General features: G+C 41.0%; 1 long non-coding RNA gene across 1 annotated transcript; it reads right to left on the bottom strand.

Moving 5' to 3' along the window:
* Nucleotides 1-2,097: 2,097 nt before the first annotated feature.
* On the bottom strand, nt 2,098-24,534 carry LOC131278625 (uncharacterized). Its single transcript, XR_009186006.2, has 4 exons — nt 24,372-24,534; nt 21,166-21,233; nt 9,355-9,434; nt 2,098-2,725 (listed from the first exon to the last, which is right to left on the bottom strand). It is a non-coding gene; the product is annotated as an uncharacterized lncRNA (long non-coding RNA).
* Between the last annotated feature and the right edge of the window lie 1,071 nt (nt 24,535-25,605).

Genomic DNA, 25,605 nt, shown 5'->3' with positions numbered 1-25,605 from the left:
GTCATAGGCTTTTTCCTCTGTGATCACAAGAATTCTCTATTTAGAACGGTTTATAGTTGCCAGCTTGGTAAAGCTTTAAATCAGGAGTTTTGCATTTTATGTTTTGTTGTGTTATAATGAAATAATCTTTGTCAGAAAAGTTTTGATGGTTTAGCCCTTTCCTATTTTTGTGTTCTTATGAACTAAGTTCATACTCAAGACCTTTTGTGATCAAATAAATTGTTCTTTATCTATACTTCTCCAGTAGGTTCTGTATACCTAATGTTAGAAAGAAAGTTGCACCTGTAAGAAAACAAAAGGTCATCGATTGTGGAGGAGAAAAGAATTTTATTAACGATCTTGCAAGAACGGGCACTTGATCTGGATAAAATGGTGGGCATGCCAAACAACAAGAAACAATGATATTTATACCCTAAACCTAACATGCAGGTCCCTCCCGTTCCCCATTGATTGAGTACTTCAGGGGTTACAGCCTATCCAAGAGGTCTAACTAAGTTCCACAGTTCCTGCTCTCAGGCCCTGCTCCCACGCGCTCTCTACACTCCACACTCTCGTGGGCTGGGCGGCTCTGCGCTGCTTTCACTCCTGAAGTGCTTTTCAAATTTGGTGCAGCTTTCAGTATTGGCCCCACCCTCACTTCTCACCATTGGCCCCCGCCTCATATCAGCACCACTTTTCAAATTTTTGGCTGCCAAAGGCATTAGAACACCTTTCCCTCCTCCCTCTTTGAATGTCAGAGCCCAGAGCTGGCTCTTCCCCTTTGTAAAAATTAAACTTAACCCTTTCCTATACTAAAATGTCAACTAAACTGGTTTTTTTCTCCCTTACAATCAGAACATTGACAATGGAAATGAAACACTTCAAAAAAATTTCTCCAGTAAATGTTACTGATGCCTGATTCCTAATTCATTAATTAAATAATGGATTAAATAAATTCTACTACATATATAGAATAGAATAATCAACATCATTTAAAAAGAATGAGTTAGATCTGAATGTACTGATATGGAAAGATCGTTGAAATAAGTTATTGTGAAAAGATCAAGGTACAGAATATGCTATGGCATAACCCCTTATGTGTAAAAATTTAAAATATATAAATACACACATACGTGTTTATATGTGTATACATTTTTTTTCTTTGAAAAATACATATTCTCAAAGGAAATGAAGTTACTTCGAAAAGAAGAATGTTTCTGGCGGCTGACTTGGCCAAGTGGTTAGGGCTCCGTCTACCACATGGGAGATCCACGGTTCAAACCCCAGGTCTCCTTGACCCGTGTGCAGCTGGCACATGCGCAGTGCTGATGCGCACAAGGAGTGCCCTGCCACGCGGGGGTGTCCCCCGCATAGGGGAGTCCCACATGCAAGGAGTGTGCCCCGTAAGGAGAGCCACCCAGCGTGAAAGAAAGTGCAACCTGCCCAGGAATGGTGCCGCACACACGGAAAGCAGACACAACAAGATGATGCAACAAAAAGAAACACAGATTCCCGTGCCGCTGACAACAGAAGCGGACAAAGAAGACGCAGCAAATAGACACAGGGAACAGACAACGAGGGTGGGGTGGGGAGGGGAGAGAAATAAATAAATAAATAAATCTTTAAAAAAAAAAGAAAAGAAGAATGTTTCTTTTTCCACTTTTCTTACTATTTTGATTATTCCCTATATGTATGTATAATTTTTATTTGGTCAATCTATCATCTTCCAAAAAATGTATGGCGTTCAATTAGTCTAACTAAAGTTATACTTGGGATGTGTATCAAAATAGAGAGAAAATACATGTTATTGCACTACAGCTTCTTCTCATTTATGTCAGAAAAGTGATGGAATTTGAATTGTCTTGCTTTCATTACAAACAATAATAACAGGAACTAGTAAATCATTAAGCTAGTTAGCAAGTATGTATATTGGCTCCATAAATTCTAATTTATGCTAGTTGATTGCCACCAGAAATTTCAACAGAACACTCCAAGGAGTTCTCAGCCTTAAGTGGTAAAAAAAATTAAAAATACATTTTTAAAAATTACTAAATTCTACTATATACAATCCAAGAGTAAAAAGATATATTAGAATGACTAGTTCTGGAAACAGTTCATCAAGGTATATTTGAAATTGCTTGAGTTGGAAGACTCAGTGAAAAGATATGAATAAACAGTAAACAAGGAAGATGACTAAAACAAGACGTTGCATGTTGCAAAAAAACTTTTTCCAAAGAACAGATTCTTGCAAACTTCTCAGAATAGAATGACTTTATAATTCTATTTATATCAATGAATTAGTGGGGTTTTTTTCCCCTTTCTTTTATACTTGATCAATTGATTGTATCAGATCTTACTCCACAAATCTATCAAAATAAAACTATCCCATTCTGACTATGCCTGCAGAGGCTCTATTATCTTTGCATATTTTATATCTGAACTAACATGTTTTAATTAAATATTGACCTCTAAAATGTGCCTCCAACTTTAAACATTTAATCTGTTTAGTGCTCTATAATAGTATTTTGAATATTTAATTTTGATAATCAAACATTTTAAAATTTTTCTTGAAAGTGTCTAAAGTGTTTATGAACTAAGATGATTATTTTTCGCATCTGCCATTCTAACTCTGCAGCCACAACTGTTAGTGAGAGAGTGCTTCTTTCCCTGCTTCTGTGGTATACTATGTCTCATCAGCATTTCATCCTTGGCATCTCTCAACCATCTCATTTCTCCATGGCGGGATCTGGAAAAAAAAATAGGAGAATATGTAACCCAGCCTCTTCTCCCTCCCTGCTGGGGAGCCCACTGCCTGCAGGAAGCATGTGTTCATAATAATAAGAGCAGAAGTTTACACAGTCCTTACCATGTGCCAGGTGCTGTTCTTAGCAGTGTTTTGTCTATTAACCCATTTCATTCACACAACAATCCCATGAAGCACTATTAGTATTATCGATATTTTATAGGTAAGAACAGTGAGACAAGAGAGGTAAAGTTGCACAAATGCCAGGTTACAGCACCAGGATGGGAACCCAGGTGGTGCAACTCCAGCACCCAGACGTTAATTCACTGCACTGCCCTGTCTGCTGTCCTGTGTACATTTTAGAGGCATGTCTGCCCTGGCCCAGCTCTGCTGTGATTGGGCAAGTAAACCTGTAATTCTGGTGTTCAGGAATAAGAATCCATCTGTATGCAGATAAAAAGTACGTTCTCCAATATCAGCTCATCAATAATAATAAGGCAGGAAGCGGACTTGGTCCAATGAATAGGGCATCCGCCTACCATATGGGAGGACCATGGTTCAAACCCAGGGCCTCCTTGACCCATGTGGAGCTGGCCTAAGCACAGTGCTGATGCCCGCAAGGAGTGCGCGCCATGCAAGGGTGTCCCCCGCGTAGGGGAGCCCCACGCGCAAGGAGTGTGCCCCGTAAGGAGAGCCGCCCAGCGGGAAAGAAAGTGCAGCCTGCCCAGGAATGGCGCTGTACACACGGAGAGCTGATACAACAAGATGATGCAGCAAAAAGAAACACAGATTCCTGGTGCTGCTGATAAGGATAGAAGCGGCCACAGAAGAACACACAGCAAATGGACACAGAGAGCAGACAACTGGTGGGGGAGGTGGGGAAAGTAAATAAAAAATAAATTGTTAAATAATAATAATAATAAGGCAACTTTTTCATCTCCATCTATGTTACTCCTTATGTATCTCTTAATTGGCGCAGAACTTGGTGGGCATGAAGAAGCTCTTTATTAGGCCCCTTGAACCCCCCACAACTTTATCTATATCCCAAACTGAGAATAGTCATCACATTTCTGCCTTTATTGGTAGTGAAATGGAAAGGATGAAAAGAGATTGTAATTGTTAGAGCATATAGGCATGGTTAAGATTGTTCAACCAAATCCTTCCAAAATTGTAGTTACATATTATCTCTTAAAGACCTTACAAGATACTATCTTTCTTAAGAGCTGTGACCATATCTTATGTGTTTGTATATATAGCAAAGAACTTAACATATAAGGTTATATTGCTTCACTTTACATTTTATATTTCATTTATTTAGAAAACATGACCAAGTTTTAAAATTTTCTCATTCACTTTCTAGTTACTTCTTTCTTTTTAAATAATTTAAGACTTGGTTGTGGGACTCTTTTTTTTTTTAAAGATTTATTTATTTTTATTAATTTCTCTCCCCTTTCCTGCCCCCCCCCCTTGTCTGCTCTCTGTGTCCATTCACTGTGTGTTCTTCTGTGTCCGCTTGTATTCTTGTCAGCAGCACTGGGAATCCGTGTCCCTTTTTGTTGCGTCATCTTGCTGCATCAGCCCTCCGTGTGTGCAGCACCACTCCTGGGCAGGCTGTGCGTTTTTCATGCAGGGCAGTTCTCCTTATGGGATGCATTCCTTGTGCATGGGGCTCCTCTACGTGGGGGACACCCCTGCGTGGGGGACATTCCTGCGTGGCAGGGCACTCCTTGCACACATCAGCACTGCGCGTGGGCCAGCTCCACACGGGTCAGGAGGCCCTGGGTTTGAACACTGGACCTCCAATATGGTAGGCGGATGCTCTATCAGTTGAGCCAAATCTGCTTTCCTGGTTGTGGGACTCTTAAAAGCTTCTCTGTTCTCGCTCTCTCTTTTTTTTTTTCGGTCCTTATTTAGAAGAAAATGTTTTCTTTAGTGGGCCACAGTGAAAAGCACACCACAGTAGGTCAGAAAGTTTGCTCCCAGCTGACTGTATCATTTATTAAGTGTATTAACATAGAGCACCTCAATTCCAGCCTCTGAGTCTGTTCTTACCTTTAAGGTTAAGATATAACACCTCAGATTATCACTCATGCTAACTGGGAAATTAAATGAGATCAAGAATTTAAGACGCTTTTGTCAACTGCAAAGCACAATGCATTTATTGGCTATTTTGGAAGTTCAGAAGAGAATGGGGAAAAGTAAAGGCTGAAAAAAACACAGTGTATTTTAACTAAAACAATTATTCTGGAATTCCAGATCCTTTAAGACTCAGGTGGAGGCAAACTTTTTTAATCTCCCCAAATCTGCTCCTGAAAACCAGCCAAAGCAACGAGGAGAACAAAAGAAGAAAATTTGCAGAGGTCCACTGAACAGGGAAGCCTCATGAACTGGCAGGTGGACGTGGCTAACCTCTCACAGGAGCAGGAACAGCAGCTCTGATGAGGGAAAGGGGGAAGAGAAAGTGTCCTATGCCCTGCGGACCCCCAAAATCTCCAACAAATCACTGCCCTTTAAAGGTCAGGATGTCACCCCTTGTGCAACCTGGGGAAACGGGCCAAGAACAACTGGGAAACTAGGAGACATGATCACAGGCCCACACTGGGGCTAAATATAAAAAGCAGAGCCTCAAAGAGATCTCCGAGGCACCCAGCAAGGACCCCCTTCCAGGATTCAGGCCCTCCTGCGAGAGAATCGCAGAGCAGGGTGTGAATCAAGCAGGGCGGATACACCAGGCTGGGATGAAGGGAGAAGAAAAGTTCAGACCATGGAGGGTGCAGAGAGAAGACAGAAAGCAAGCCATGTACCACCACCAGGTCAGAGCACAGAGCATTACCAGCCTCCCAGAAAGCCCCACGTGCACATGTATTGTTCAATACATTCGTCTCTACTTTTGTGCGTGTTTATATTTTTTGTAACAGTTAAAATTATGTATTACAACTCCTGCATTAAAAATGTATAGAAATTCAAATAAAACCTACTCCATAGTCTCAGCACGTCAACAAAATGAAATTACCTTCATATTCCTGGATTTCCTTCTAATGCTATTCTAATTTTATGCCTTGAGTAGATTTGTCTGCTGCACTTATTTTTTACTTTTTTTAATTGATGGCAACCCTGAAGAGCTTTAATTATAATTTAACAGTAATCATAGTATGAATGTGAATGAAAATAATGTAGAAAGTAATTTACTTGCAATTTAGCTGTGAAAACTACGCAGTTATAAACAATAAATTGATCACTTTTTCTTTTTATTGACAGAAAAAATTTGGGAGTCATTTCTGAAAAGAGGTATGTGTCTTAAAGTAAATCTTTGTTTTCAAGCAAGTAAACTCTTATGTTATCATCAGAGGTTTATGTGCCAATATATTATTCTTCTATGTAGTGATTTCTGACTTCCTGGGAAAAGACTTTTCTCCCAAGTATCCAGGCTTTTAGTATGAAATAATAAATCGATTGCAGACCAATTATACGCATATGGGCATTAAATAATACTTGTTGATTATAGTTATGCCCTTATTGTGATAGATTGAATTATGCACCCCAATTTAGGAATGTTCTTAATCTTAATTGGCATTCCCATGGGTGTCAACTCATCGTAAATAGGATGTAGCACTTAAAGATGCGATTTTTAGTTAAGATATGGGCCAGCTGAATGAAGGTGGGTCTTAATCTGGATTATTGGAAGAAAATGGAAGTCAGGAAAAAATGAAAAGTGAGAGCCAAAGAAGAGAGATTATATTGCCATGTGACAAGAAAGCCAAGGAACCCAAAGGATTGCTGACCGCCAGCGTCACACACCACAGTTCTTAGGGAGAAAGAAGCCTTACCAAGATCTTGATGTTGAACTTCCAATCTGGAAGCCATGAGCCAGTAAATGCCTATTGGTTAGGCCAACCCATTGTGTGGTGTTGTCACAGCAGCTCAGGCAAACTAGTACCCTTATAAAATACATTCTTTTTTAATAAAGGAGAAGATACTGAGTAAAGTATAGAACTATGAAGTGTACTCACAATTTACTAGAAAATTGTCTTCTAAAATTGTTAAGTTTCCTTCTTTTAAGGAATGGTTCTGATTCAACCACAGCGACGTAAATATTTCACAAGAGTCAGTCCTAGGGAGTACTGAGGAGGCTTACTAATTTACAGGTAACCCATGTGGCTGGCTAACACCACGGGAGACAGAATTAGCAGCACAATCATAGTGGTATACTGGAAAGGGCTGGGAAAAGAAAAAAGAAAGAATAAATAACAACTTTAACATAAGATAATTTATATAAATTCAAAATGGGAGCCATATGTCTACAGATTGGACAGAGCCAGGTGAACAGTGACAGTGGAGAGCTGTTAATAAATATTAGTCTGGGGTGTGAATGTGGCTCAAGTGCTTTAGCACCTGCCTCCCATGTGGGAGGTCCTGGGTTCAATTCCTGGTGCTTCCCGAAAACAAAGACAAACAACAAGCAAAACAAATGAAAAAACAAACTCAGAGAAGCCAATGTGGCTCAGTGGTTGAGTGCCAGCTTCCTATATATGAGGTCCCAGTTCAATTCCTGGACCCCAGGACCTCAAAAAAATAAATAACTAAATAAATACAGTGTTGGTCTGAAAATGTCATGCTTATAGATTCTATTGGTATAAAAATTGCACCCAAAGCTTTCTATGAGAATCAAGACGAATCTTAAGTCCTAAAACTTCATGGACAAGTTATCCTGAATCTAGCTTTCTAGAAATCCCATTCGTACCCAAAAATCTATTTTAGAAAAGAAGTCTACATTTCATCTTTGGTAACATATCAATTTTATCTCTGCCTGTTCTTGTATTCCTAGCCTCCCACCTCCAGTCCACCTTCCCAAGCAGAATTAAAATGGGGAAGAAGAGGTCAAATAAAGCTCCTGGTTTCTGCCAAGTCAAAGGGATGAATATGCCACTTAAGTCATTGTAGTAGGACCACAGACAATCTTGCAGGCTGTTTCCAGGTCCAAAGAGTCTTGTCTTACCCACTGTATTTTTTTTTTAAGATTTATTTTTATATTTATTTTTAAAGATTTTTAGCTTAATTTTTTGTTTTTATTTCTCTCCCCTTCCCCTTCCCCAGTGTCTGCTCTCTATGTCCATTTGCTGTGTGTTCTTCTGTGTCTGCTTGGATTCTTGTTGGTGGCACCGGGAATCTGTGTCTCTTTTTGTTGCGTCATCTTGCTGGATCAGCTCTCCGTGTGTGTGTCGCCACTCCTGGGCAGGCTGCACTTTTCTCGCCCAGGGCAGCTCTCCTCATGGGGTGTGCTCCTTGCGCAGGGGGCTCCTCTACACGGGGGAACTCCTGCATGGCACCGCACTCCTTGCGCATACTGCGCATGGGCCAGCGCATCACATGGGTCAGGAGGCCCTGGGTTTGAAACCTGCACCTCCCATGTAGTAGGCAGACACTCTATCCGCTGAGCCAAATCTGCTTCCCAGATTTATTTTTTATTTATTTCTCTCCCCTTCACCGCCCCTTTCCCCCATCTGCTCTCTGTGTCCATTTGCTGTGTATTCTTTGTCCACTTGCATTTTTGTCGGCAGCACTGGGAATCTGTGTCTCTTTTTTGTTGTGTCATCTTGTGTCAGTCCTCCACGTGTGCGAAGCCACTCCTGGGTAGGCTGCATTTTTTTTCGCCTGGGTGCAGCTCTCCTTGAGGGGCACACTCCTTGTGCGTGGGGTTCCCCTATACGGGGAACACCGCTGAGTGGCACTTGCCCACTGCATTTTGCAGTACAGCACAATATAGTGTAAAAGTTTGCACTCTGAAGTCAGACACACCTGGACTCTCTCTCAGCCTTAAATTTTCATCTGTTACATGGACAGACTATTGGCCTTCTTCTCAGGGTTTTTACGGATAGTCAATTAAACAAGGCAGTATAATTAAATGAGATCCTATGCATGATGAAAATTGCAGTACTGGTGCATATTTTAATTCCCTTCCTTTAAAACATCTTGGAATACCACAGATGTGAGCACTTCGGATTGCTAGGTGCCCTTCCCATGCAAAAGGATTTTGATTTTATCATATAATTTCACAAATGGGCTGGCTAGACCCATTAAAGAATGCTGTGTATAGCACTGATTGCTTCCAAGCAAAGGGACATCTTAACTTAGTGCGAGTTCAAAGAACAGCTTCAGAGAAGATTAAAGGGTGGGAGAGTGAAAGCAAAGAAAAGAAATAAAGCAAGTGGGATTATTAAGCCTGGAAGGGAGAGGGCTGGGTTCTGATAGCAGTCTCCAGTGTGGGTAGGGAGAGGAGTAACACACAATCATTTCCACTTTGGTACTAGGAAAAATGGCGAAAGTGTCATGGTTCTCCCGGGACCCACACCCTACTGACTACAACTGGTACAGAAGAGTAGGTCATTAAAGAGATTATATGGAATATAATTAAGAAGCTAAAAACAGGAGAGAAAAGAGAAAAAGAAGCGGGCAGCAAATTCAATGAGAGGTCCAATTGTAAGTCTTCACTGCTTAGGAGCCTGCCTACATGGTGGGGGAAATTTGACTCCAGAAATATCAGAAGTCACTGCCTGGCGTTAACAGTTCAACATTTATAATTTTCGGGTTGCTTAAGAACAACTGGGAAATTCAGGAACTGGAATAATTTGTACCTTTGCTGAGGCATGCTCAGAATCCTGCGTTACTGTCAGCAGCCGCTTCTCAGCATAGCACAATTGTCCTGCCTTCGTCACTGAAAATTTAAATAAAAAGGCGAAAAACCTTATTTTTATGAGAAAGATCTCCCATCCCCTCACCACCCCCCCCAAAAAAAGTCAACTTTTGGTGCTCGTGATAAGAATGAAGAGGTCTCAAAAGTGATGGCTCTGAGACAGAAAAGAGAAATTAGAATACATTAAATATCAGAACGTAAAATTGTGGGTATGTGGGAGAGGGAAGTGGTTCTAAGGAAAAGTGAGTCTTCCAGCCAGCGTAAAATTGCTCAAGTGAGAGAGAAAGCTTTAGGGATAGTTGAGCAGGTGGTTATTTCACGTGTGTGTACACAAAAAACACGGGGTACCAGATGGCCGTGCAGTGATTTAGCTGTACTGGAACACGTGACCGCCCAGATTTGCCCAGGACGTGTAGCCTCATTCCTCATGAATATCCAACCGACGGCCAGGGTGGGGTCCCCCTATCCTGTTTCTCAGTGGAGGAAGTCAGCTTAAACCCAAACCTTGGATTCTGGTTAAGGAACCCAAAGAGCTGTTTAATAAGAACGAGTCACTGACGTTGTGAATAATTATCCCTGGAGATCTTTATTCTTATTTGCCACTAAATAGTTCAGTTGATTCACACATTCTGCCCTGATTTCTCATCTCTTCCTTTGATGTTTTGCTTTTCAGAACTATGGATGCTCTTTTCTTTAGGTTATTAATATTTTGGTTAGCACTATGCTGGCAAAGCTGAATGCAGGTTTTTTTCAGAAGTTAAAGAAATACTAATATTATTGGCATAAAGACTACATACACTTGAGGCCCAGCTTTTTCAACAGAAACAGCTTCAATGTAAATCAGCACCACCATCTCAAGCATAGTAAAAGCCCTGCAGCTGGTCAATCAGGATGTTATGCAAAAAGAGATAGGAAGGAAATAGCTGCTGTTGCTATTCCATTTTGATTAGACCTTGAGAGTTACCAGTGGCAAATATCTACACTTATATTTTGTCATTTTGACCTTTCTGTGCTGAAAACAAATCCCTTTTTCCTTTTTTTTTTTCTGTAATTCTACATCTTAATGTTATTTGTAAAATAAGACAATACTGCCATTATTTTTAAGTAGGACTTTAGTCTGATTTTGGACTTGCTACATTACCAGTGCAGAATTAGAAGAATTTTCAGGTCTAAACTTCATTATAAAAGCTTTTGTTGTAGGTAATATTCTCTTAGTAAATACTGATATGCGATCTCAAACTTTTCCAGCTTGTTATTAGTCCACAATGTGTGTAATTATTTATAAAATTATTAAAAATCTTTTATGCATATTGTCATGTGCTCACTTGTAAAGGGCAATCAGCAGTGTCAATCCAGTTCTCTTCTCCTTAGAGGACTTCTAATAATGTTTTCTCTGACGGACTGGTAACTCTTCTTTTTTCCAGTTAGGAACCTTGGAAGATTTGACAGCCTCCCAAGAGGGGCAGAAATGTGCCTGAGTGAGGGTGCAGAGGAAGGAAAAGACCATGGTGAACTCTGAAAGAGAGGAAATGAAAGCAACAGGCAAATCTCTGAAGGCAGAAAAGACATATAGGATGGCTTGAAGGCAAAAGAACTGGAAGATGAAAGAAGATATTTCTGTGTGAAAGGACCATGTAAAAAGGAAGGAGCTTTTAAAGAGCCCGCTAGACTTGAGGCATGTGGTGATGCCTTCAGAACTACTGAATCATTCTAGAGTGGGCAGAAAGAGGGAGCTGGGCTGATCCAGGTTAGAAATAAATCTCAAACACATTCACACATGCACACACACACACGCAATAACACACATACTCTCACACACATTTGTTCTTAAACAAATACAGGGTTGTACAAGCAAAAAGAAAAAGGAAAAAGGCAAAATCTAGGACATTTCTAAAATGTTGTTTATGATTTTTTTCTAAGAATGGACACAGGAATTATAGAAAATGTTAAGAGGTTTGTTCCCCAGCCTAGCAGGGGACATTTCCCTGAGTTTTAAAATTAGATGTAATGTTTAAGATCCTGGGTTCAAGTTTCCTTTTGCATTTTTTTCATACATGGATGCAAAAAATAAATTTAATCCACGGGTACCTGAAATAAATCTAATCCAGATGAATTTATTGAATAGTTTTCAATTATTCTACTTGAAACAAAAGCATTGGAGAATGTGTTCTGTCAGCCACCTATGTCACCATGAAGCAAAGTAAACTAATTAGCCACATTTCTTGATAACATCAGATGTTTCTAGAAAGTCGAGGAGAAATTGTAGAGGTTCTGATATTGTAAGTACTATAAATTCCAAATCATTATTTCACATATGCTTTGGTATAACATAGAGGTGAAGTGCTTAAACATCAGGTAGTTAATTTTCTCTATGTTTTAAAAGCAATTCTTGGAAATTAAAAATCAATTTATTCATATTCTTTTTTTTTTTTGCTTTTTAATGTTTTTTCTTTAGTAGAGAAGTTGTGGGTTTACAGAACAATCATGCATAAAATACAGGATTCCCATACACCACCCTGTTATTAACACCATGCATTGGTGTGGAACATTGGTTACAACTGATGGCAGCATGGTTTTACAATTGTAATATTAACTTAGGGTTCTTTGTTTGTGTAATGTAACTCCATGGATTTTTAAAAAATTGTATTCTGTTACCATATATAAAATCTAACATTTCCCCTTTCAGTCATATTCAGATGCATATATTTCCGTGCTGTCAATTACATTCACAGTGTTGTGCTACCATCACCACCATCCATTACTACATTTCTATCATTCCAAATTGGAGCCCTGGACATCTTAAGCCTTAACTTCCCATTCCCTACCCCATCCTGTCCCCTGGTAACTTACATTCTAGATTCCGACTCAATGAGTTTCCTTATTCTAATTATTTCAATCGGTGAGATCATATACTATTTGCCTTTGTCTGGTTTATTTCACTTAGCATGATGTCTTAAAGGTTCATTCATGTTGTCACATGTATTAGGACTATTCCTTTTTTAGGCTGAGTAATATTCCTTTGTGTATATATGTATATCATATTGTATTTGTCCATTCATCAGTTGATGGACACCTGGGTTGCTTCCATCTTTTGGCAATTGTGAATAATGCCACTCTGAATATTGTGAAAATATCTGCCCAGGTCTCTGCTCTCAGTTCTTTTAAGTAAATATCTAATAGTGGGATGGTTGAGTCATATGCTAGTTCTATGCTTAGCTTTCTAAGGAACCATCAAACTGTCTTCCAGAGCAGCTGCCCCATTTTACATTGCCACCAGCAATGAATGAGTGTTCTTATTTCTCAGCATCATCTCCAACACTTATTTTCTGTGTTTTTTTTTAAAAAAATAGCATCCATTCTAATGGGTGTGAAGTAGTACCACATTGTGGTTTTGATTTGCATTTCCCTGGTGGCTAATGATGTTGAACATCCCTTCATGTGCTTTCTGGCCATTTGTATATCTTTGCAGAGATGTCTAGTTGAGTCTTTTGCCTATTTTTAAAATTTTGTCTTTTTGTTAAGTTGAAGGATTTTTAAAATATTCTGGATGTTAAAACTTTATTAGGCATTAGGCATGTGGTTTCCAAATATTGTCTTCCATTGTGTAGGTTGTCATTTTACTTTCATGATAAAGCCCTTTCCGGTGCAAACATTTTAAATTTTTATGAGGTCCCATTTATCCTTTTTTTTTTAAAAAGATATATTTTTTTTATTCCCCCCTCCTTGTCACTTGTGCTTGGTGTCTGCTCTCTGTGTCTATTCACTGAACATTCTTCCGTGTCTGTTGTCTTCTCTTCTTGTCTTCTCTCTAGGAGGCACCAGGAACTGATCCCAGGATTTTCTGATGTGGGAGAGAGGTACTCATTCACTTGAGCCACCTCAGCCCCCTGGTTTGTTGTGTCTCTCATTGTCTTTCCTCTGTGTCTTTTTGTTGTTGTTGTTGTTGCATCATCTTGTTGCACCAGCTTTCCATGCAGGCCAGCTCTCCATGCGGGTCAGCTCACCTTCACCAGGAGGCCCTGGGAACTGAACCTGGGAACTCCCATCTGGTAGACAGGAGCCCAACTGCTTGAGCCACATCTGTTTCTGTATTATTTCTTTTGTTGCTTGTGGTTTGGGTATAAAGTCTAAGAAACCATTGCCAAATGTGAGTTCGTAAAGAAGCTTACCTATGCTTTCTTTTCAGAATTTGATAGTTCCGGCTACTATATTCAGAACTTTGATCCATTTTGAGTTATTTTTGTAAAAGGTGTGAGGTTAGGGTTCCTCCTTTTTCTTTGTAAATGGAGATCCAGTTTTCCCAGCAACATTTGTTAAGAAGACTATTCTTTCCCAATTGAGAGATCTTTGCTGCCTTGTCAAAAACCAATGACCAGAAATGTGAGGGTTGATTTCTGAGCTCAGAAATTTTATTTCATGGGTCTATATGTCCCTTTGTTCTAATACTATGCTGTTTTGATTACTGTGGCTTTGCAGTAAGTTTTAGGATTGGGAAGGGTGAGTCCTTATTTTAGTTTGCTAAAAGCTGCTGGGAGCAATATATCACAAATGGGTTGGCTTTTAAAATGGGAATTTATTAGATTGAAAGCTTACAGTTCTGAGGCTGTGAAAATGTCCAAATCAAGGCTGTCTCACCAAATGTTGGCTGCTGACAGTCCTGGACTCCTGCCATGCGGCAAGACACAATGGTGGCTCTGCTGGTCTGCATCTCTGGACCTGTAGGCTGACTTTCTTCCCAAGCTCAGCTGTGGGCAGTCAGGCATATAGCTCAGCTCTCCCCTCTCCTCCAGGCCTCTCTCTCAGTCTCTTTGACTGAGACCAGCTCCACATGGGTCAAGGAGGCCCAGGGTTTGAACCGTGGACATCCCATGTGGTAGATGGATGCCCTAACCACTGGGCCAAGTCTGCTTCCTGTATTTAGCTTTTATAAGCCTTTTTTTGTCCCTCAATTCTTCTGTTAATTTCAGCTTTTATATTTATTTGATATTTTTGTTTTGTATCATCTTGAATGCCTTCTTTTTTCTATCTGGATATACTTTTCATATATTTTCTTTGTGTTTACCATAAGGTTAAAATTTAATATCTTAAACATGTAATAATCATATTTGATTTGATACCAACTGTATTAGTCAGGCTTCTCTAGGGAAACAGAATCAACAGGAGATATCTGTCTATTAGTATGATATTTTATAAGAGTCTCTCATGTGACAGTGGGGATGCACAAGTCCAAGTTCTGTGGGCAGGCAGGAAACCAGGGGGTCCACTGAAAGGCCAATGAAGGTCCTTGATGAGTTTCTGGGAGACATTGCCTGTCCAAAGATGAGCTGGGAAATTTTGAATGCTGAAATAATTTCCCCTTTTAAGGCAGTCAACTGATTTGATAAAGCATCACTCATTGCTGATGGCAATCTCTTTGACTGATGTAGATGTAATCGGCTATCTATGTAGTAAACTCACTGATGACAAAAGTCCATAAATATCCTTGTATTACAATTAGCCCAGTGATTGCTTGACCAAACAACTAGGTACAATTACCTGGTTGAGTTGACACATTTGCCTAACCATCACACCAACTTAACTTCAATAGCATAAACATACTTTTCCTATACCTCTCCAAACTCCCTACCTTCTTTTGGTACTTGTTACCACTTATATATTTGTACATTGTGTGTCCAAAACCATAGATTTATCATTATGTTTTATGCATTTGCATTTCAGTTCCTGTAGGAAGAAGTGAAGTTATATACCAAACAATACACTACATTAATACTGGCATTTATAATTTCCCAAATGGTTACACTTAATGCAAGTCTTTATTTCTTTATGCTGCTTTGATCCACTCTCTGGTGCCCTTTCCTTTCAGTCTGAACAACTCCCTTTGACATTGCTTGTAGGGCAAGTCTAGTGGTGTTGAATTCCCTCAGCTTGTGTTCTTAATCTCTCCCATATTTTTGACAGAGAGTCTTGCTGGATATAAAATTCTTGGTTGGCAGTTGTTTTCTCTCAGCATGTTAAGTATTTCAGTCAACTGCTTTCTTGCACCCATGGTTTCTGATGATAACTTAGCACTCAGTCTAATTGGGAAAACCTTGTACATAATGCATTGCTTTTCTCTTGCAGCTTTCAGAACTCTCTCCTTATCCTTTGCATTCGATTGTGTGAGCAATATAAGATGGGATATATTCTTCTTCATGTTTATCTTATTTGCTATTCTCTGAGCTTCTTGAATGTACACATTCATATCTTTTGCTAAGTTTTGGACATTCCCTGTCATTATTTCTTTGAATATTCCTTCTGCCCCTTTTCTCTTTCTTCTCCTCTGGAACTCCCATCATGCCTATAATGAATGCTTAATGGTGTTCCCAGAGGTGTCTTAGGCTATTTTCACTTTTTTTCATTTCAGGTTTCTTGTCTTCAAGTTCACTGATTCTTTCTTCTTCCAGCTCCAATCTACTCTTGAAGTCCTCCTGGGATTCTTTTCTTTTCAGTTATTTTTGTGGTCTTCAACTCCAGTAGTTCTGTTTGGTTCCTTTTTAAAAATTTCTGTCTCTTTGCTAAGAGTCTCATATTGCCCATTCATTGTTTTTCTGATATCTTTTCATTCTTTCTTTGCATTTTCCTTCATCAACTTGTGCATTTTTAAGATCCCTTTTTTAAAAGGCTTTGTTCATTATGTCCACATTCTGGTCCTCTTCATTGGTGTTTTCTGGATTTTTAACCCCTTCCTTTGGATAGGAGGATGTTTCTTTGTTTGTCTAATACTCCTTTGTTGTCCACTGTACATTTTAATATTTTAAAATGTTAACTCTAGAATTTATTCCATGAGATGTCTGTTTCTTGATTTTGTAACTAGCTGGTGATAAGATAGAGCTTTACCTGAGCCCCAGCCCTCCAAATGGGAAAGTCTGATCAAGAGAATGCAGTATTCAAGGTTTTCCCTGTTTCCTGGGCCTGTATCTTGCTTTGGGCTTTTGCTTGTTAATTTTTTTGGAGTTTCCTGGTTTATAGGAGTTTTGTTGTCCCCGCTGTTTCCCAGGAGACAGAACTCCCTTCAGTGGGTGTTTGAAGCTATCAAAATAAAGATTTTAGACTTTCTGCCTCTATGGTTTCTTGCACTCCTTTCATTGTCTCAAGCTGCTTTTACCTGGAGGGCAAATTCTGGGTGGAGGGGCATGCCAGAGAGGGCTTTCCCAAGTCAGGCTTTCCCAGCTAAAACTCATCTAGGGACCCAAGGAGGTGGTGCCAACTGGCTCCAAGGTGCCCTGGGGAGGGAATTAGGAAGGGCACCAATAGCTTCTTCCACAGCTCCTGAAAACTGAGCTTCCTTGGTCTGCCCAGCAAATGCAGACCTTCAATTAACCATACCCAACAGCCCTGTGGAAGTATAGTGTCTAAGTCTCCTCTGCCACATACTTCATCTGTGGAGAAGGTTGAAACAATGGGTGCACTTAGAACCAGACACCCAGTGATCTAGAGTCACTAATCACTAATCATAATCAGTGATCCATTGTGCCCATCCCTGGTCTTGGAAAAGAGGATTTTTATGCCCTTTGCTGTTCCCAGCGAGCTAGCTAGGGGCTGGATCAGCAAAGGCCCATCTCAAGAGTGAGTGATGGGTGCTGGTAACTACTGTGCTGAGAGTGCAATTAATTGTTCTTTACCATAATTTATCAACCTCTTTCTCCTACTTGTCTTGATTTTGTACAGTGTTCTTCTGGCCTCTGGAGTTTCAAAATAGTTGTTTCAAACAGTTTCTGTTAGATAGTTGTTCTGGTGGACAGACTAAGTCCTGGAGCCTCCTACTCTACCATCTTCCCACAATTCTTTCCTATTATTATTATTTTATTTCAAGGAGAAAGATTATACTGTTTCTCTATGTAATTTATTTATCTTATTATTTTAAATTTCAAGCATATTTCAAAATAGAGAAAAGACTATAATAAACCTCTCTAAACCTGTCACCTGATTTAACAATTATCAGGTTTTTGCCCCTTCGGCTTCAACTATCTCTTGTTTTCCTTTTTGAAATATTTGGAAGCTAAGACCAGTATTATGTCCATTTCATACTTCTTTCTTCAGTATGCATCTTTAAATATATGGGCATTTTCTTACATAACCACTAGGATATTATCACACCCAACAAAAGTAACATTCATTCCTCAGTATTATCTAATACCCAGTTCATAACTGAATTTCCCTGATTGTCTCCCAAAATGTCTCATAAGTTTGTTCAAATCAGAGCCAAGGCCACCACGTTTACTGTAGTTATCATGTTCTTTATGTCTCCTGTAATTTATAGCAGGCCTCTTATCCATGTTTTTTTCTTTTCTTTTTTCACAAAAACTAGGTCAGTTATCCTGTAGAATTATTTGCTTTTAAGTATATAAGCTAAAAGGTAAATAGTAATATAGTGTCACAGAAACTACTTAATATCTTAACAAATAAATAAATTCCTAAAGGATTTTATTACTTCACATGAGTGTTTCACCCTTGGAGTATATATTTCTCTCCAATTTACAAATGAAAATAAAATAGACCTGGTGTGAATTTGCCAAATTTATCTCCACTTTTTCTTTGCAAGATTTTTCCCTTTTAAGAAGGCTATATAGATTTATAAATACTTTAGTGTTTTTTGCTTTGTTTTTTTTTAATTTAATTCTCCCCCTCCCCCGGTTGTCTGTTCTCTGTGTCTGTTTGCTGCATCTTGTTTCTTTTGTCTGCTTCTGTTGTCATCAGCGGCATGGGAAGTGTGGGCGGCGCCATTCCTGGGCAGGCTGCACTTTCTTTCGCGCTGGGCGGCTCTCCTTACGGGGCGCACTCCTTGCGCGTGGGGCTCCCCTACGCGGGGGACACCCCTGCGTGGCAGGGCACTCCTTGCGTGGTAGGGCACTCCTTGCGCGCATCAGCACTGCGCATGGGCCAGCTCCACACTGGTCAAGGAGGCCCGGGGTTTGAACCGCGGACCTCCCATGTGGTAGGCGGATGCCCTAACCACTGGGCCAAGTCTGTTTCCCTATAAATACTTCAGTGTTATCATTAGTTTTCAGTTGCTTTGTATTTGATAGAGAAATTGCCTTTTACAGATATATTGTAGAATTTTAGATTTCCACGTCATAACTTAAAGGAAAAATAATATTTACATTTGGATTTGTTGTTATGTCATATAAACAACCTATGGAAGTGGGGTTTTTTTGGTATTTATTATTGGCTGTAGTTTGATATTGTTATGGAAGCAGAGAGATTTCAATGATCATGTATGGAAGACCAGGACTCAATAATATTCTTGGGAAGGGAAATTTATTAATGACCGGCCAGGCTCAGGAACTCTTGTTCAAAAACCCGAGCCCAGAATAGGTTCTTTGGGTTTCTTTTACACAGAGGATGTAGGAGTGGGGAGTCAAACGTGGTGTTTATATGCAAAAGGACTTTTTGTTAGTTTCTTAGAGTTTCAAGTGTTTTATCTGAGTATCAGATAGGTCTTGAACTAACACATACTCTCTAGATAAGCTTGAATTAACACATTTAGCTTACACACACAACCCCGGTTATCTATGAAGAAACACCTAGCCCCCCCATACAGTCCATATCAATATCAACTTAAGTTTGATAGAAATCCAGATTCTCACTATGGGATTTTAGGCATGCCCCAGCTGCTATTTCCATGAGGCCCTCTTTTCATCATGATTTTGAGGATATTACTCAGGGTGAGCATCATCAGACAAATCTTAGAGGTACTTGTCATCTTCCTTTTTAATGTCTGTGTGTGTGTGTGTGTGTGTGTGCGCTTCAATTTCAGCTTGTGCCAGGGTCAGGTAAATATCACTAGCAAGGGAACCCCACCCTGTTTCATGTCAACACCCAGGTTTAAACAGCTCAGTACTCATTGAGCCTTTAAATCATTGCCTGCAGGGTGCCAAAAACTCACTATGATTCAGCTACTCTTTCTGATTAACCCGCCAATGTACATTGTATGAATCGTCCTGCCGGGCATCATTTCAGGGAGTCCTGCCCCTCCCAACCTCTTTGAGCCCTCTATTCATCCCACCCTTGCAGCCCAGTGGGTAATGGCACCCGGGGAGTAATTACATGGTTATTAAGTGCTTTCCTTTAACAGTGTTCTCTCAATTTGATTTGATTGGGCATTCCAGGGAGAGCTATTTAACTTCTGTGCCACAATTGAAATCCTGATCATAATGCATGGACTCCTTTTAGACAAACGCATCAATGTCTAAACTGCTTATTTTTAGGGCTATTCTAAGGTCATGTTTATAGTGAGCAAAACCCAATGCTCAGAACTGCAGTCTGAGAGTTCGGAACATACAGACCTTTCCAATGACTCACTGCTTCACTGGGGCTCGTCACAGCCCATTTAAAACCTTTCCGATAAAGTGGGAGCTGTGGGAGATATTCAGTGAGCAATTCAGTTGTCCAAAGAGGGCTGACTCAGCCATGAACACTGGAGTTTCCCACTTGTCACTGCTCTTCCTTAGTCTCTCAACCCCTGATTTAGGCACAGACCAGCAATGGGGCTCTTAATTCTTCAGTGCTCATGATAGACTAGGCATCTAAAGTGCCAAGCACTTGGTCTACATTATTTCAATTGATTTTTACAACTACATGAAATAAGTATTGTAGCTTCAATTTTATAGATTAGGAAACAGAAGCCTTGAGCAATGCTATTCCACAAACTGTCAATGGTTCTTAATGAGATTAGATAGAAAACTGAGAGCATTTAGGAACTTTTATAGCAATTTGACATTGTTGAGATATTTTCATTATATTTTGTAAAAAAATAGTCCACAATAGGAAGGAAGGAAGGAGGGAGGGAGGGAAGGAGGGAAGAAAGGAAAGAAGAATGAAAGCAAGGAAGGAAAGAGGGAGGGAGGGAGGGAGGGAAGGAAGGAAGGAAGAATGGAAGGAAGGAAGGAAGGAAGAAAGGAAGAATGGAAGGAAGGAAGGAAGGAAGGAAGGAAGGAAGGAAGGAAGGAAGGAAGGAAGGAAGGAAGGAAGGAAGGAGGGAGGGAAGGAAGGAAGGAAATTGATCTTTTACCAGAGAGTCTGAGAATCACTGGCTTAGATAACAATAATTAGTCCAAAGTGTGCTGTTGGAGAGGCCCTGGGAGGTCTTGGAGAAAGACCTCAACCTGGGGTAGGAGGGTTCTTGACACAGTTGTGAGAAAGAATTCAAGGACTAGTCAGATCTAAGCAGGAGAATTCAATGTAAATTGAAAGGACACACTCAAGACCTGGGTGGCTGGTGTAGGAGTTGCACCTGCCAGGGCTGGGGTGCTATTTATTAAGGCTGGGCTCCCCACTTCTTTCCCCTCCATGTAAATTAGGACTTGTAAGTCCCAACGTTCTCATTGGTCTGCCTTACACTAAAGAGGGATTGAAAATTACAACCTTTTACTGGCTCCACATTCCTGCCAGAGGGGCATTGTCCAGGGGAGGAGACAGTGAAGCTTGTGGTCAGGTGATGGGTGGGCCTTTCGTCCTCTGGTATCCTCAGGCACTGGGCCTTGGGCCCTAGGCCCTGGGCAGGTGATTTTCCACTGCCTAGGTATTACCTGACGGTGATTTTCTGCTGGTCCCCCTCCATTGCTGAATTATCTTCCCTACCTCAGCTGCACATCTGGTAAGCATCGGAATCAATTTAAATGCCATCCTGGCATCAGAGCCCTTGCTCTTTAATGTGACACTCTACTACCTCCCAATTTGATAATGGTGATGATTAGTTGAGAAACACACTTACCAGAAACCTGGTGACAATTTATCATTATTCCTAGGAGATTCAGCACTCAAACCTCAGAATTTCGGGACCTGAAATAAGGAGAAGGACTTTGCACCAAGGTCCCTGTACAGTCGCCACCATTATTATCTTTTGGGCCATTGTTTAAATTGATTGAGAGATAAGAGCTGAGAAATGTCACAAGTGCTTAACACAGATTATCTCATAATTCCAAAACAACACAGTGGGGCTGTACTATTGGGATATAGGGTAGCGGAGCCAGAATGTATAGTGGGTGCACCTGACACCAAAGGCCCATGCTCTTAATATTGTGCTTTGATTTTTCCTCCTGAAATCCATGACAAAGTCACAAGGATGTCTGGGGGTGATATAGAGCTTCTTGGTAAAGAGCAGGGCTTTGGGGATCAGACAGGCTGGGTTTGAATTGGGCTCTGGATCTGTGTGATCCTGGACATGCTACTTAAACCCTTTATGCTGCAATAATTGTAGCTGTAAAATGGAAATAACAAGACTACCTTGAAGGTTTATGGTGAGGATTTACCTTTAAAAGATGCATATAAAATATTTAGCACAGTGGTTTGCATACAACTAATGTTAAATTATTACTCTTGATAATATCAGTATGAAAATCATAAAACAGTCGTTCTTTAGAATGAACACAAGAGTAAAAAAATGTGGAATGTGATAGCTAGTTTGTGTGTTTTGACTCTCAGTCAGACTTCGCCCAGTTTTGCTCTTCACAGTAATGTGTGGCTTTAAGGAGTGGTGTCTAATATGCTATGCAAGGGTGAAATTAGCTGAACTGGTTAATTCGTTAGGATGCCACAATCTTTTTATTTCAGATAATCTCCCTTGATTAAATTGCTCTTCTTTTAAGTGCGGAAATAAGCAGGTCTAAATAAAAGTCAGAAAGTCTGACTCCCCAGAAAGGAAATCATCATTTATGCACTTGTTTCATTTACTACCTGGGTTATTTGTGAACCCCTAACATAAGCTCCAGGAGAGCAAGGATGTTTGTCCATTTTGTCCCCCAACGCCTGGAAAAGCATGGTAGGGTTTAGAAGGTACTCAATAAATACCTGCTGAATAAATGCTTCTTGTTGGAGGACACAGTCATAACAATTCATCTTCCTTTCCACTGTATTTAAAACTGCCTTTACGGGGAGCTCTATCACATTCCCCAATGGAACAGCAACAATTCCCCAAGTGCAATGGCAAAGACCAATAAAGAAGGATGGTCCAACAATGAGCCCTTGATACTGATACACTAGGCTTATGAGCCTGTGCGCCTGGACTATGAACTAGGCCTAGAGCTGCAGGGTACCTAAGAGTTACCTCCGGAGAGCCTCCATGTTGCTCAAATGTAGCCACTCTCTAAGCCAAACTCAGCATGTAAATGCATTATCTTCACCTCAGTGTGGGACATGACTCCCAGGGATGAGCCTCCCTGGTGCCGAGGGATTACTACCAAGCACCAGCTGATGATGTAACTAGAAAAAGACCTTGAATAAAGAGGCCAACTACGACTGGCAGAATATCTCAGCCTAGATGTATTATCAGATGTTAAAAACTGCTTTTTGGCCTTGGATAAAAGGCGGAAATGGAAAAGACAAGTGAGTTTATATGGCTGAGTCTCCAAAAAAAAGTCAGGAGGTCATCAGAGGGTCACGCTTATGCATGCCTCAGCTAGGTCCCAGAGACAGCCAAAGTAGATACAAACCCAGGTACTGGTTCTCCTGAGGGCTACAGAGACCCACAGGTTCTATGGTCATGGCTGATGGTTCTGGAGTTCAGTACCATGTCAGTTGGCCCTACTTTGGAATTTATGTTCCTGAGTGTGATGGAGTTGGCCTCAGATGTGGCCTTTCTACACATGCCTCTGTCACTTTTACGGGACCTGTGGTTGGCACTGGGGTTGGTGTATCCTCAGGAGACCTGAATCTCTGAACTGTCCATGTGACAGCCAGGCCCTGAGCCTCAGTAGACTTGTAACTCCTATCCTCTGGTTTATTGGAATTACCTTGGCTAGCGAACAGGGAGGTGAAGAAGGTCAACCACCACCCCAGGGAGCCAAGAGTGCCTACAGCTGCAAGTAGGAGAATTGCATCCATCATTGATGTGGACTCTAAGACCCCTCTTGATCTAGAGGGAGAGTGGACATAACCATCCCAAGGTCCACAGAATGGAGGAATAGAGTATGGATTAGAGTGGACTTACTGATATTCTACTATGGAACTATTGTGATTAGTAATGGAAGAAATTGTAGCATTGATGTGGATAGAGTGGCCACGGTAGCTGTTGAGGGTAGGGAGAGGAAAGAAGAGGTATGATGTGGGGGCATTTTCAGGACTTGGAGTTGTCCTGGGTGGTACTGCAGGGACAGGTGCTGGGCATTGTATGTCCTGTCACAGCCCACTGGGTGGACTGGGGGAGAATGTAAACTACAATGTAAACCATTATCCATGTGGTGCGGCATCGTTCCAAAATGTCTTCACCAAATGCAATGAATGTGCCACAATGATGAAAGAGGTTGTTGATGTGGGAGGAATGGGGTGAGGGGGTTGGGGGAGGATATGGGGACCTCATATTTTTTGGATGTAACATTTTAAAAAAATAGAGATAAAGGGGCAAAAACAAACAAAAAAGCTGCCTTTAAAATATATACCCGTTTAGATATTTAACCTTTGCTGTATTTCGACTTTTTAAAAACATCAGCTATTGTACACTTGGGAGTGCGGTGGGGGAAGGAGCCAAGCTCTTTCTGTATTTACCAGCACTAAGTAGAAAGGAGCAGCCGCAGGCAGCTGTCGCTGTGCTCCCGCGCACAACACGTAGCCAGGGCCGGGAGCTGTACTTGAGCCTACTCGTCTGCTTTGGCCTTCGGGTGCGCCCAGGGGCCGACAGCTCGCTGTGGAAGAAGGTGCGGCCCCTGAGTCACCGTTACCTCCCCGTGAGTCACGTCTTCTTCGCTCTGGACCGATCTGTCAGGTCCCGCGGCGGCGGGCCCCTGCAGCGGCGCGCCGGGGCTCTGCTAGCTCTCCCCTGCTGGGCGGGAAAGGGGGACTAGGCGGCTGGCACAGACCCCGCAGGAAGGGAGGAACGAGCCACGCCGGCAGCTCCGAGAGCCCTGCCCCCAGGCCTCGGGGGCGGTTCTGCAGAGCCCTTCCCCGCCCGCCCGCCTTTTCTGCCGCTGAGATCCAAGGACTGACCTCTCTTTCCAAGGATTCGAAAGATTCTTAGCCCCGCCTCTCCTTGGGCTTCGCTGCCAGTTTGTTGTCGTTGTTGTTTGGTTTTAACAAACTAAGGAAAGAAGTGGGAAATGTGTAGCTATCGTTGTTTCTTTTTAAACAGGCAGCGACTCCAGAACTGTTTACTTTTAAATTCCCACTTGTCAGGATAAAGTTCTACCCTGAAAAGTTCCAAATGGAGCAAAAGTCATAATTGAGAGGCCAGCGTTCCCAGGCCCCTCACACCCTGGTAGGGTCAGAGCTCCTGGGAGAGCATGTGGCTTAACTTCTCTTAGTCAGCAGTCTCTGAACCATCCCATTTCATTCTCTGCTGCAGCTAGCAAAGTTCCTTGTAAGCAGCACTTCCTGCCTCCTTTGAGAACTACAAAATGCATCAGGAAATAAAGTTTGTAAAACACTATTTTCTGGCTTTATCTAGCCTTTTGTGAGATAGCCACACCATCCATGACATCAATGACAAGGCCAAAATGAAAAAATAAACCCGAATTTGTTGCCTCTAAACGATTCAGAAAAAAGGCAGAGGGACCAGGTGTTTCCTATCTGAATGACAGAGGACCTGGGAACAAAAGGCCGGAGGAACCACTTTGAAAGTTCTGCTTGGACTTCTTTCTTAGCTCCTACGAATATCGAAGTTCCGTGTGGGTGGTGACCCCCTGGATTCTAGAACAGGGCCTGGCACATAATAGGTGCTCAATTAAATAATAACTAAGTGTATGCAACAGCAGTTCTGCCAGTCTAAAGATCTTTTTCTGTTGAGAGTTGCTGCATGAAAAAACTCACCAAATTGTAAGCTCATGAAAGCAGAGACTGCGTCTTATTCAGTAAATTATCAACAAAATTTTCAGTAAATATTTGTTGAATTGGCCAAGAGAAAGGTAAGGCAACATAGGTGCTGGTAATAAAGGTTTAAAAAGAACCACAAATATAGAATTTTTTGTTATGCATATATATAATGAACCCAGCATTTCTTGAGCAAACATTTAGTGATTCATTGATAATGTGTCAGCAAAATAAGGTCATCTTTGTCTGACAATGATAATTATTTCAGAAAGAGAAACAGCATTCCTGGCAACACACTTATGGACATTAATTTGACCGTTTTAGGATAAAAAAACACTGTTTCATTGATTTATAAGCATGAAACATTGGAATTGCCCTAAAGCTCTAACAATAAGGAGCTTGCTAAATAAACCAA

Source organism: Dasypus novemcinctus, chromosome 5 (assembly GCF_030445035.2).
Source record: "Dasypus novemcinctus isolate mDasNov1 chromosome 5, mDasNov1.1.hap2, whole genome shotgun sequence".
NCBI classification, from domain to species: Eukaryota; Metazoa; Chordata; class Mammalia; order Cingulata; family Dasypodidae; genus Dasypus; species Dasypus novemcinctus.
Note: the sequence above shows the minus strand (reverse complement) of the source record. Positions and strands in the feature narration are given on the sequence as shown.